The sequence below is a fragment of the Carlito syrichta genome, unplaced genomic scaffold, assembly GCF_000164805.1.
Source record: "Carlito syrichta isolate Samal-C Ts95f unplaced genomic scaffold, Tarsius_syrichta-2.0.1 Scaffold120658, whole genome shotgun sequence".
In the NCBI taxonomy this organism is placed as follows: Eukaryota; Metazoa; Chordata; class Mammalia; order Primates; family Tarsiidae; genus Carlito; species Carlito syrichta.
The window spans coordinates 44,196-58,334 of record NW_007064754.1 but is presented as its reverse complement, the minus strand read 5'-3'; positions in this window follow the sequence as shown (position 1 = coordinate 58,334).

The following is a 14,139-nucleotide window of genomic DNA, read 5'->3' as shown; positions in this document are numbered from 1 at the left end:
AAATTCCATTTAAGTGCCATTTTAATGAATTGCCTTTGTTAAAAAGAATTAATTTTTTTAAATGATACTAGAAATCCAGGATGTGCAGTCACCAGTGATGAAAATATGTATCTGCACACATGGAGTTTGCATAACCCTTGCTGTGCCGCCACCCTCCCCCTTCTCACCCTGCCCCTCCCCTACATGCCACCGTCCCAGTCATTGCTAGATTCTTGCTTGACTTCTCAGTAGATTCGATAAAACTGGCCTCCTTCCTATTTGAGAAACACTCTTTTTGTTGCTGGGTGGGATGCACTATGACGTTCTGTGGGTTCTTGAACTCACCACAGAAAAGTTTTTCAGAGAGAATGCAAATATAGTTTAAGACAGAATTTATGAGAAAGAGAGAAGAAGGCGTGCCCAATGGTCATGGGCATCTTAAGAGAAAGACCACCTTTGACAAGAAGCTTGATATACTGTTACATCAGTGATTATGGTAACCCTGACCTAAGAGGGTGGGCTGATTACCATCTCTCCAATCTGCATAGGCCAAGGGGTTGGACTGCACTGGTAAATCCACATTCAAGTCCCCAGGGTGGTCAGATCTGGTATCCTGATAGAAAAGATGTCTGAAGGTTTACCCTATTTTAATTTACAAAAAACTTTTCCATCTATGTCTAACCTACAGTGAATAACCTGCCTCACCTTCTCTTGGCATCATCACACGTTCCCAGCCTCTCTCCTGCCTCTCTGACTACTTCTGAGACAGTCCTAGGCCCTTTTCTCTTTCCATTCTAGACTCTCTGTCTAGGCTGCAAGTTCCCAAAGAGAGGTGGCATTGGGTGTGAAGGCAGTTTCGGTTGTCACAGTGACAGGGTGGACACTGTGTTACTTGTGTTTAGTGGGTGAGGGCAGAGAAGCCAAACAGAGGGCAACATCACCAAAGCACTTCCCACTCCCCAAATGGCCTCCATTGAGAAACACTGCGGTGGTGTCCACTCTGTATACGTATATGGATTCAGGTATCAGCGACAGACCAAGGACTGCCCAACTAGACCTCTCCTTTGAGTGCTGGCATTTCTCTTTGACATCTAGCAGACAGCTCAGAGTCAACATTTCCAAAGTCAACTCTCCATCTCTACAGATCTGCTTTTACTGCAGAATGTCCTTCCTCAGGGCTCAGCAGTACCACTCAGCCCGGTGCTCAAGCAAACAGAGTCATTCATATACGGTCGTCCCTCAGTATTCACAGGGGATGGGTTCCAGGACCCTCATGGATGTCAAAATCCACAGATGCTCAAGTCCCTGATATAAAATGGTGTAGCATTTTAATATAACCTACAAACATCCTCCCATATACTTTAAATCATCTCTAGATTACTTATAGCACCTAATATAATGTAAATCCCATGTAAATAGTTGTTATACTGTTTCTAAGTTTGTATTATTTTTATTCTTGTATTTTATTTTGATCGAACTTTTCCTAATGTATATACATGTGTACGCATACACACACCAGAAGTGTCAAAAAATGTATACACATTAACATCCGGGCTCGGTGGCTCAGCCTGTAATCCCAGCACTTTGGGAGGTCAAGGCAAGTGAATTACCGGAGCCCGTGGGTTCGAGAACAGCCCGGGCAACTTGGCGAGACCTCGTCTCTACAATAAATAAAAAATGAACTGAGTGGAGTAGCACGCACCTGTAGTTCCAGCTACCTGGAAGGCTGAGACAAAAGGATCACCGGAGCATGTCACTGCACCCCAGCCTGGGCTATGGAAAGAGACTCGAACTCAAGAAAGAAAGTATACACATTGTAAGAGATGTTAAAAGATGTTTGCTGTGATCAGAAGTGTCTGGATGCTGATGGTAACCACTTTGAGCACTTCTTGTAATTGTAGAAGTCAAACATGACTTGTATTCATCTTTTGTTTTCAGTATATATTGGATATTACAATTTAAATACAGTTTTTTCCTTTCTTAAAATGTACATATTTGTGGTACCGTGTGTGTGTGCATGTGTGTGTGTGTGTGTGTGTGTGTGTGTGTGTGTATACATGCATATATATATATTTAGTCAGGGTCTCACTCTGTCACCTAGGTTGGAGTACAGTGGCATGACCACAGCTACCACAGCCTTGACCTCTTGGGCACAGGCAATCCTCCTGCCTCAGCCTCCTGAGTAGTTAGGACTACAGGTGCACACCACCACACCCAGCTAATTTTTTTATTTTTTGTAGAGACAAGGTCCTGCTATGTAGCCAAGGCTGGTCTCAAACTACTGGGCTCACGCAATTCTCCCACCTTGGCCTCTCAAAGTGCTGGGATTACAGGCATGAACTACTGTGCCTAGCCTTTCCTAATATTTTTGATCTGCAGTTGGTTTAATCCTCTGATGTGGAACTCACAGATATGGAGGGAAGACCCTACCTGCCTCTCCCTCCATACCCAACCCAGTCACCAATTCCTAGCAAGTCCAGCTCTCAAATATCTACAAGACCCATCCCACTTTTCCCCACCTCCACTGCCAGCACACCAGTCTCAGCCACTGTCATCTTTACCTGGACTCCTGGGGTAGTCCCCTCAAGGTCTTCCTTCTTTCATTCTCACTTGCTTCCAAGCACCCGTGCTCATTGCAGCCAGAATCATCTTCTAAAACAGCTGCTTTGATCTCATTGCTCTTGCTTCAACTCCCCAATCTTCCAGCTGCTCTCAGAATACAGCCCCAATCCCTAACCTTGCCTATGAGGATGGCCTGCAAGGTCTCTCCCATGCCTGCTTCTCCAGTATCATGTTGGTCTCCCGCCACGTTGATCTCCCACCAGCTTCTCAATGGCTCTGTAACCCTTCCATCACTCAAGCTTAGCAGATGCCCTTCTCTCTGCCTGAAACTCTCTTACCCACCTGACCTGCCTTCCTGTGTCTAATACCTAACATTTTGCCAGTATTTCATATCGGTTCAACACTGCTTCCAGGAAGAAGCAGTGTTGAACCCCCTGAGATAAATCCCTGTGCATTCACATAGTTCCTAGTCTATCTCCTTTCTGGAACCGGCTATGATTGCCAAAAATTACCTAACTATGAAACTGTTTATTTATTATCTGTCCTCACTGCTCTGTAAGCAGCCCTAGGAGGCAAGGTGCCAGCCTTGTCAACTATGGGTGCTATGGCACCCAGCACAGTGCCATGCACATGGACACTCAGTAAATACCTATCAAGTGGACTCAGGTTCTCATTTTGACTAAGATGCTAGATCAGTAAGAGTATTGATTCCCCAAGATAAACCCAGGAGGAACCATAGAGAGAAAACTGACAAAACATTGAAAAAACTCATGGGATGTGGGTGGAGGACAGCTGTTCTGAAAGGTCAGGGGCTTTGGCCAAGAGAAGGTTCAGTAAGCTGTCTTGTAGAAATGGAACTGTGGGTGTCTGCCCTAACCCCTCCCCCACTAGCACCAGGGACAAACAGTGCCTGCCCCTGCCCTGATGCTGACTCAGACCTGTAGTTCAGATGTCCCTTAAGTGAAATCCGGGCATTTCAGAAGTCCTGTGCCTGATCAGGTACATCGGCTCACACCTTAAACCCAAGCACTTTAGGAGGACAAGGCAAGAGGATCACTTGAAGCCAGGAGTTTAAGACCAGCCTAGGCAACATAATGAAACCTGATCTCTACAAACAAATTTTTTTTTAGTTAACCAGGTATGGTGGTACATGCCTGTAGTCCCAGCTACTCAGGAGGCTGAGACAAAATTGCTTGAACCCAGGAGTTTCAGGCTGCAGTAAGCTATGATCATGCTGCTTCACTCCAGCCTGGGCAACAGAGCAAGACCCTGTCTCAAAAAAAAAAAAAAAAAGATTATTTAAAAATAAGTAAACAAAGAAATCCTGTGCCTGTGAGGAACTGACAAAGCAGGTGGGAAGAAACAAACCTCAAGTAGTTGGTTCCTTATTGAAGCCCCCCTTCAACCCCATGGGCCAGGGGAATTGCAATCCAAAGAGTGTCTTCTTAAACCACTTCTGACTGGAGACAAAAGAAGGAATGCTGACCAGAGGCATTGTTTTACTGGGTATGGAGTGAGTGAGGGTGGTGCAGGTATCTGGGACTGATCTGTCCCCACCTTAGCTCTCCAAGGCATGGCCTGACAGGGAGGTCAATCCCCTTAACACGGCCATGTAAAATGCACTCACAGGCCAAAATAGCAAGATAGTTGAGAAGCATAACCATTAGGGGGGAAAACTGGATTGCAGATTCCATCAGAAGCAAAAAATGTTGGAACAGTCCAAAGTTAAAATGAGCCTAATAAGCTTATTAAGAAATAAAGAGAAATGAAACAATAATGAGACAATGTTAAAAAGGAACCAAGTATAAGAAATAAAAATATATATTAGTTGAAGTAATAAACACATTGATGTGAATAATGGAATGGCTACAACTCAGGAGCAAATTGATGAGTTAGAGGTCCAGATTGAGGAAGTCCTTCAAATGAAGGACAAAATATAGAAAAAATATAGAAAATATTAGAGAAAGACAAAGGAATATAAAGGATTTATGTACAAATACATGCAGGTAATAAGACTCAGAAAGAGGAATAAAATGAAAAGGAGGAATGTTTGAAAAAATAATGAAGCTGCATGTCCTATAATTTTAAAAGAAAAAAAACCCTCAGAATGAAAGGGCCTATAGAATGACAAAGAAAAAAATAAGGGGGGGGGGGAATCACACATTATGGTAAAATATGAGGCTATCAAAGACAAAGAAAATTCTGAAAAGAGAAAAGAGTAAATTATATAAAGTACCAAAACAAGACAGACACCAGATTTCCCCATGCACATTGGATTCATAAAGACAATGGAACACTCTTAACAGAGTATTATGGGAAGAGACCTTAAAACCTAGAAATATAGCCCCAGCCAGACTGCCATTCAAATATCAGGTCACAAAACAAATATTATCAGTAATTCAAGGCCTCAAAACTTGAATAGCTGGAAAAACAAACCAAAGAGCTGCTGTAAGAAACACACAAAAATTTTTTTTTGAGTTGGAGTTTCACTCAGTCACCCAGGCTGGAGTGCAATGTCATGCTCATGGCCACCACAGCCTTGGCCTGCTGGGCTCAGGCAATCTTTCCACCTCAGTCTTCCAAGTAGTTGGAACTACAGGCGTGCGCCACCATACCTGGCTAGAAACACAAATTAAAAATAATCAAATACCTTAGAAAATAAATTGTGGCCTTTTAAAAAATCCTACAAACAAAGAACAAGAAAAAATAGATTTTAAGCTTCCTGGGCTTAAAATCTAGATCTGCAATATTAATATCACATAAAATTAGTATAACTATACATCATTGTTTAAGTCAGAATACCTTTGCAAGTAAAAGGTGTAATCTAAGTATCGTATGAGGATAAGAGAAGTCAATCAGAACTGCCTTGCAGATCAGAATGTATGGCCAATCATGCTATATAAAAATAGATCAGAAATTTTTATTAAAGAGGAGGAGGGTCCCCAAAAATGATGAAAAGTTTGATCCCCAGGAATATATAAAGCAAAAATAGATAGAAATATAGGAAGAAATTGATAAAAAAAATCTAGCTTCACAGTGGAAGATTTCAACACACTATTCTAAATTAATGATAGGTCAAGTAAACAAAACAAAAAAATCAACTGGAATATAAAAGATCTGAACTTCACCTAATAAATATAGGGAGTATGCATCCAAAGCACGTATTTTTTTTGTTGGGGTCTTTTTTTTTTTTTTTTTTTTTTGAGTTGGAATCTCACACTGTCACCCAGGCTGGAGTTCTGTGGCACAAACATGGCCACCTCAGCTTCCAAGTAGCTGGAACCACAGGCATGCACCACCATGCCTGGCTAATATTTTTAATTTATTGTAGAGACAAGGTCTTGCCAAGTTGCCCATGCTGGTCTTGAATCCCTAGGCTCAGGTAATCCTCTCACCTCGCCTTCCCAAAGTGCTGGGATTTCAGGTGTGAGCCGCCACACTCAGTCAAATAATACATTGTTTAAAGTACACCTGAAGTACTTACAAAAATTGATCATATACTAAGAAAAAAACTAAACAAATTTCAAGGAATGGGTATCACATAAACCAGGTCTTCCAGTCGCAATGTAATTAGAATAGAAGTTAATGTAAACAAAAAGAAAAACCTTGCATATTTGCTGGTGGGGATGTAAATTGGAGAAAAGTTCAGAGTTTCATCCTAAATTTAAATATTTACATGTCCTATAATCCAAGAATTTCACTCTTAGAATTATAACCTGAAATTCTTACATACTTACAAGAACGTTTGTTCATAGCACCACTGTTCTCAATAACAAAAATCTAGAAACAACTCAAATGTACATCAAGGAAAAGTAGAAGAATAAATTATGGCCGTGTTCATTTTCTATTGATACATACAAATTGCAAACTTAGTGGCTTAAAGCAACACCCAGAACTCAAAGTTCTGCAGGTCAGATGTCTGAGCACATCATGGCAGAGTTCTCTCTTCTCGGGATCTCACTAAGCTGAAATCAATGTTGGCAGGGCTCACATTCTCATTTGAAGCTTGGGGTCCTCTTCCAAGCTCACTGGTTGTTTATAGAATTCAGTTCCTAATGGCAGAAGGAGTGAGTCTCCAATATCATGCTGGCCATCAGCCAGGGCCATTATTAGCATCTGGAAGTTACTGATCACGTGGTCCTCTCCACAATATGATTGTTTTCTTTTGCAAGGCTCACAGGGGAATTTCACTGTGGCTTTGGATGGCTTCCCTGTCTCTGACTCTACACCCAGGTGTAAGGGGCTCAGGTGATTAGGTCAAGCTCTCTTTCTTGAGGTCCACTGATTTGAGACCTTAACGACATCTGCAAAATCCCATCATAGCATCACCTAAAACAAGTGTTTGACTGAATAATGTATGTGGTTATGAAGGCCCGGAATCTTGGCAGCCATCTTATAATTAGGCCTCCTGCAATGGCCTTTTCACGCAATGAAACATGATATAGCCTCACGTGGAAGGGTTGATAACCATCAGCACCAAAGAGATGAATCTCAACAATTTGATATTTGAAAAATATAGTCCCAAAAGACTCCATTAAAAACAATGAAAATTTTAAGAGTACATTTAAGGAATGCGTATGGATGCTATAAAACAATATTTAAAAGAAAGCACAGAGCTGAGCATGGTGGGCTCACACCTATAATCCCAGCACTTTGGGAGGCCAAGGCAGGAGGATTGCCTGAACCCGGGGGTTCGAGACCAGTCTGGGCAACTTGGCGAGACCTCATCTCTAAATAAATTTTTAAAATTAGCCAGATGTGGTAGTCCATACCCGTAGTTCCAACTACTTGGAAGGCTGAGGCAGAAGGATCACCTGAGCTCAGCAGGTCAAGGCTACAGTGGCTGTGAGCATGCCATTGCACTCCAGCCTGGACAACAGAGTGAGACTCTGACTCAAAAAATAAAAATTAAAAAAAGGAAGAAAGAAAGGAGATAACAGACTGGATTCTGGGTGATGGCTGCTCAGGTTTAGGGGAGGCAGGGAGATAAGATGCTAGAGGGTTAGACATAGGCTCTTGTCAGGAGCCCGGCTTTGGGAAAACAGTACGTGGCTCATTGATGCTATTATGTAATTTTAAATAACTCATTAATGACTAATGAAATTAAAGCAATACAAATATGGACCGTGACAAAAGAATGTCATGAATGAAGGATTATGATCTTTCTTACTCTGTGCACCTAAGGGCTAAGTAAAGATGATGAAGAAAAGAAAAAAAAAGACTTGTGAAATGAAAGAACATATTATGGAATTACAAAATGTATGCCCTCTAGGGCAGGGAAGCACCTTGGTTTCCAGAAAGCACCAAAGAAGCACCAAGTGACTTATCTCCTCACGTCAAGCCCATCCCCCTGGAAAACTTCCAAAATGTAAATAGAAATTATTATTTGTCCTTGGAAAAACCCGGTTGGAAAATATTAAGGATGATTATCTGCCACTTTCACCCACCCAGACCTCAGTCTGTCCCTTATTCCTGCTTTCTGCTTCCTCTACTTCCCCTGTCCCACTGACTCCTTTGTATCAACATCCAAACACAGTCAAGGCACTCCCTTTTGGGGATTAAAAGAAGGAAAGAAGGAAGGAGGATTCCTCACCTCCCTTCAGCTGCAACACTATCTCCCTTCCACAGTTTTCCAGCAAAATTCATTGGAGACAAACCTATACAGTTTTGTCTCCTCACTGTGCAAAGCCTGCACTCAACCAGGCACAGTGGCTCATATCTGTAATTCCCGCATTTTGGGAGGCCAAGGCAAGAGGACTGCCTGAGTCCAGAAATTCTGAGACCAGCCTGGGCAATATGGTGAGACTTCATTTCTGTACACACACATAAATAATCAAATAAACAAGCAAATAAATCTTGCACTGGACCAAGTCACCAAAGACTGTTCATGCTTACACTTTCTGACATTTCAGTGCCCTTTCACTCTGTCAACCACTTCCTCCAAGAACCCCCTTCCCTTTGCAGCTGTGATAGCACCCTGGTTGTTCTATAATTTTTCTGCTCCTTTCCACTGGTTCATCATCCTCCACCCTTCCCTGTGGTGGTGGGCACCTGTAGTTCCAACTACTTGGAAGGCTGAGGTGGAAGGTTCCCCTGCCCTCTAGCCTGGGTGACAGTAAGATTCCAACTCAAAAAAAAAAAAAAGTCAAGGCCACCTGTAGTTCTGTTCTTATAGCCCTCCACTCCCACTCTCCAGTCTCTCTGGAGAAGCACGTCTAGTGCCATGTGTGCACTGCTCCCCTCCAAATCCATCCTTTCCATCTATATCCTCTTCGCTCTATGCACATAGAAACAACTACCTCTAGAAAATGTCTGCAATGCCCCTATCACTTCCAACTCTCTGTGCCCCAGACTGAATTCAACGTGTCCTCTACCCCTAACATATTCCTTCCTTGATATATACTGAATTGGTCAGGGTTCTCCAGAGAAATAAAACCAATGATGGCGGGGAGGGGGGGTACTGAAGAGAAAGAAAGAGAGGAAGAGAGAGAAGAAGAGATTGTAAGGAACTGATTCATGAGATTGTGGGGCTGACAAATCTGAAATCTGCAGGGTAGGACAGCAGGAAGGAATTGATACTGTAGCTTGAGTCTGAAGGCAGCTGGAGGCAGAATTCCCTCTTCCTTGGGGACCTCAGTCTTTCCTCTTAAGCCTGACTGGATGAGGCCAATTCCTATTATGGAAGATACTCTGCTTTACTAAAAGTCTGCTGATGTACATGTTAATTACATTTAAAAAACACTTTCACAGCAACATCTAGACTGGTGTTTGACCAAACAATTGGGTACCATGGCCAAACCAAGGTAACACATGGAATTAACCATCACAGGTACCATCTTAGAAAATTGTACCACCATCTTACAAATGCTTTATCCAGGTTCTTGGGAATTTGCCTTGGTTCCTTAGGGTACTAACTCCACACAGCCCATTCAGCTCCAAGTTCTACATATTCATCTTCCTAAATATCTCTAATCCATCTCTACCACCAGCATTCTGGTGCAGGGCTTCACCACATGTCAACTGCTACAAGAGCATCCTCATTGCTCTTGAGTGTCCAGTCTTACTTTCTTCAAATCTTCTCTAAACACAGAAAGAAGAGAGCCTGTTAACTTGTAAATCGGATTGTGCTAATTTCCCATTGAATCCAGACTCACACTGAATCACACACACCACAGCTTTCACACGGTTTGATACAGGCACAACCTCACATTGACTCAGATATCATGAGTGTTATTGGTGTGTGATTTCCCAAAATCTCATGGTACACTTCTGAACAAAACAACGTACAATCTTCTCTTCATTTACACAGCAATTACATGTCTGAAAATGTTGATGATATTAAAATCATACCGTTTGGGTCTGCTCAGCTGCTATAACAGAATACCAAAGAATGGGTGGCTTAAACAACAGACATTTATTTCTCACAGTTCTGAAGCCTAGAAGAGCAAGATCAAGATTCAGTCCTGGTGAGGGTTCGCTTTCTGACTTGTGGACGGCTGTCTTCTTGCTGCGTCCTCACATGGAGAAACAGCTAGAGCTCCCTCACGTCTCTTCTTATGATATCACCATGAGGGCCTCATCCTCATGACTTACCCCTCAAAGGCCCAAACTTCAAACATCATCACCTTGGGTGTTAGGACTTCAACATACGGATTTTGGAGGGTCACAATTCAGTCACATGTCAAAATGTGTGGTTAAGTATAAAGCAGAGTTCGGTTCTAAGCACAAGAAATTACAAACAAGTTTTTCACTTACAAAGCCATAGGTCTCAGAACCACTTTCTTCACAGGAGACCATTTTGAGATTACAGAGGGTTTGGCATCCCTGGCCTCTGCCCTCCAAATGCTGGTAGCACCTACCCATTATCATGATAACCAATATTGACCCCACAACTTTCCGTCATGCCTCCTCGGTACAACTGCCCTGCAGCAGTCCACACCCTACAACTGGACTTCCATCCCTACTTTCATCACTACTAACCCCAACCCTCCCTGTAGCTCCAGCCCAATCCTCTAACCACACATCTCAGTCCTTTGTCCAGGAATCTCTCCCATGTATCTACCACCCCACCATCTACCTCAGAGCTGTTCATTACGGGCACTTCCTCCAAAGCTCCAGCATTCTTACTGAATGTTATTCTTGCTGAGTCCTTGTTCTTTTGCTGACTTTATTATGTTCACTTTTCCCTCTTCCCAACTTCCAGACTATAGCCCGACTTAGCTCTGAACCCAAGGGATTCGGTAAATATTGTTTGTAGACAAATACCATCCTCACTTTTCCTGGATATGCTGCCCTTGGATGGGCAGGAAGGGGTCTGAACAGTAACAAAGTGGCTCTTGAAATGGTCCTTGGCTCTACTCCATCACCCAGAGAAATTATTCACACACCAAGTCCAGGTTATCTCCCTGCTAGCATCACAAGCATCATGGTTCCTTTGAGTCCCCAAAGTCTGATTCAGAGCCCTTTCAGCCTTGCAGTCTTTTATTGGGTTACCCATCGCATTCATCTTTGAGTTTCTTTTTTCTTTTCTCTTCTTTCTTTCTTTCTTTCTTTTTTTTTTTTTTAGTGGATTCTTACTCTGTAGTATAAGGCTGGAGTGCAGTGGTATAATGGTTACTGCAGCCTTGACTTGCTGGGCTCAGGCGATCCTCCTGCCTTGGCCTTCCAAGTAGCTGGAACTACAGGTGTGCCCACCACACCTGGCTAGTTTTTTTATTTGTTGTAGAGATGAGGTCTCACCAAGTTGCCCAGGCTGGTCTCTAACCCCTGGACTCAGGCAATCCTCTCGCCTCTGCCTCCCAAAGTGCTGAGATTACAGGCATGAGTCATCATTTCTGGCCATCTTTGAGTTTTCTCACACTCTCCCTGGGGGAGGTGCTTATTGAGTTCTCTCTGAGGTGATATTGCAGACCTTTGAGAGGTGCAGTATCAAAAGATGCTCCTCACCGGAGCCCAGCAGGTCAAGGCTGCAGTGGCCGGGAGCGGCCACTGCACTCCAGTCTGGGTGACAGAGACTCCAACTCAAAAAAAAAAAAAAGATGCTCCTGCTCCCCACCAGGTCCTAGGATCATATATAGGCACCTTGATTAACCCTTGCCAGCCTATTAGGAACTGCCTGTCCACTGGGGTTACTTCCATAAGCTGGATCTGCTGGGAATCCATCAGGTCCTCAGCATGTGGGTCTTCCAGCAGATGGTCATGGGCTATTGTGAGACCTGAGGTATATGAGAAACAGGCAGTGAGTTTTGTTTTTAAGTAAATCTACATTTCTCTAGTAACTCATTGAATGAGATTCAATAATGTCTATGCAAAATTAGCTTATTGCCAAGTAGACAGTCTTAAGAGGCTTCAGGAATCATTTGGGCCATCAGCATTTTCTAGATGAGAAAACTGCTCAAATTCCTCACTGCCTTTTTTATTTCCCTTCAAGCACTGGTTTAGCCCATTTCTCAAGCAAGCTTGAGGGATAGCTCAAATATCACAGGACTGTGGCACCCCCAGACCCTGAAACCTTCTCTGTAAGAAGGCAAGTAGGAAGCTGAGAATGGTGGCTCATATCTGTAATCTCACCTTGGTTAGCCAAGATGGGAAGATTGCTTGAACCCAGGAAAATGAGACCAGCCTGGGCAACATGGCAAGACCCCGTCTCAAAAGAAAGAGAGAGAGAGAGAGAGAGAGAGAGAGAGAGAGAGAGAGAGAGATGGGAGATGGGCAGTAAAAGAGGAAGGAAAATGAGTAATTCTGAGAATCAGAGGTGGTGAAATAATGTCACGTGCATGTGGTTTAGTCCCTGAGTTGAAACACTCAGCTGCTTCCCTCCCAGTTATGCAAGACCAGTAGCTCATCACAGCAGCAATGCCCTATTGGTGAAGGTTGAGCATCCCATATCCAAAAATCTGAGATCCAAAATGCTCCAAAATTTGAAGCTTTTTCAGTGCTCAAAAGAAGTGTTCATGAAGCACTTCAGATTTCAGATTTTTCTATTAGAGATGTTCCACCTGCAGAGACTTCTGGTAGCTGAGCTGGAAGAAGCAGCCTCTCACCCCTTGTCTCCCCCCGCCCCTTACTTCCTTCCACCTGCCTGGACTTAGGAGTGCAGTTGTCAAAAGAGAGAGGCTAAGTGTGGTCAAGCTATGGTCTGTGGCTTCTCAATCAGAGACTCAGGGAAGGCACCTGCCCTCACCACCTTCAAAAGAGCAAGCTTGAAGACGAGCTTATAGTTGATCATGAGGCTGAAGATTATCATGCTCATAGTCTATTGAGATTGATCTGCAGATGTAGATAAATTGACAATGGGAAAGACAGGATAAAAGCAAGAATTAAACTGTTGAGTTTGCATGGGTGGGGGGGGAGTCCAGGAACACAATGGGGCAGGGAGTCTTCAATACAGGCAGGGACTTTGCATCCTTTGTAACGGGGAAAGAAAAACAGAGAAGTGCATAGATTTGGAGGCAGAAGGTAAGAGACCCCCTACCTGACAGCTCCTACTTTTGATAGGAAGTATGTGGCAATGTTCTGCTGAGAATGAGGTATGTGGGAAGGGTCATAAGGAAGGTTTGTGGAGACAGAACATTCTAAACATGGACTACTGTCCATCAAAGACTTCACAATGGAAGGTGTCTCAATGAAGGCATTTCTCTGGGCTGGAGACAGTGCTGATATGGGTTGGATCCTTCTCTTCATAAAATCCATGCCCCTAACTTTCTGCTCTGCCTAGGGGTCAGTAGAAAAAGCATCAAATTAGGAGTCAGGAGAACTAAATCTGGTCCCAGGTCTGGCATGAACATCTCATTGGTCAAATTTACTTCTGAAGTCAAATGTTCAGAAGTACATTTCCTCTTGGCAGGTCCTGGCTGCACATGTAAACATCTGTGTGCAGGTTTCTGTGTGAACATAAGTTTTTAGCTTAATTCATTATTGCCCAAACTGGAAGCAACCAAGATTTTCTTCAACAGGTGAATGATAAACTGTGGCACCTCCCAGCAATGGAATTATTCAGCACTTGGGGGGAAAAAGGAGCTATTAAGCCATTAAAAGATATAGAACAAGCTTAAGTGCATTTTGCTAAGTGAAAGAAGCCAATCTGAAAAGGTTACTGTATGACTCCAACTATATGGCATTCTGGAAAAGGCAAAATGACAGAGACAATAACAAGATCAGTGTTTGCCAGGGGCTCAGGAGGAGAGAGGAGGAAAGAGGGAGCACGGGAATTTTAGGGCCCTGAAACTATAGTGCATGGTCCTATAACAGTGGATGCATGACATTATACATCTGAAAGAAGCCATAGAATGTACAACAGAGAGTGAACCTTAGTGTAAACTGCAGACTTCAGTTAATAATAATGTATCGATGTTGGTTCCTCAATTGTAACAACTGCTCTACACTCATGTAAGGTGGTAACAACAGGGAAATTGGCAGGGTAGGGGTGGGAAGAGGCTTAAAAGAAGGTATATTTTTCATTCAATTTCTCCATATTTTTCACACAATTTTTCCTGAGCGGAAAGAAAAATTCCCAACTTGCTTTTAAAAAGAAGGTCTGTTAATTAAAAAATAAATAAAAATAGTCACATTGACCCACTTTGGCTCCCACCCCATCTC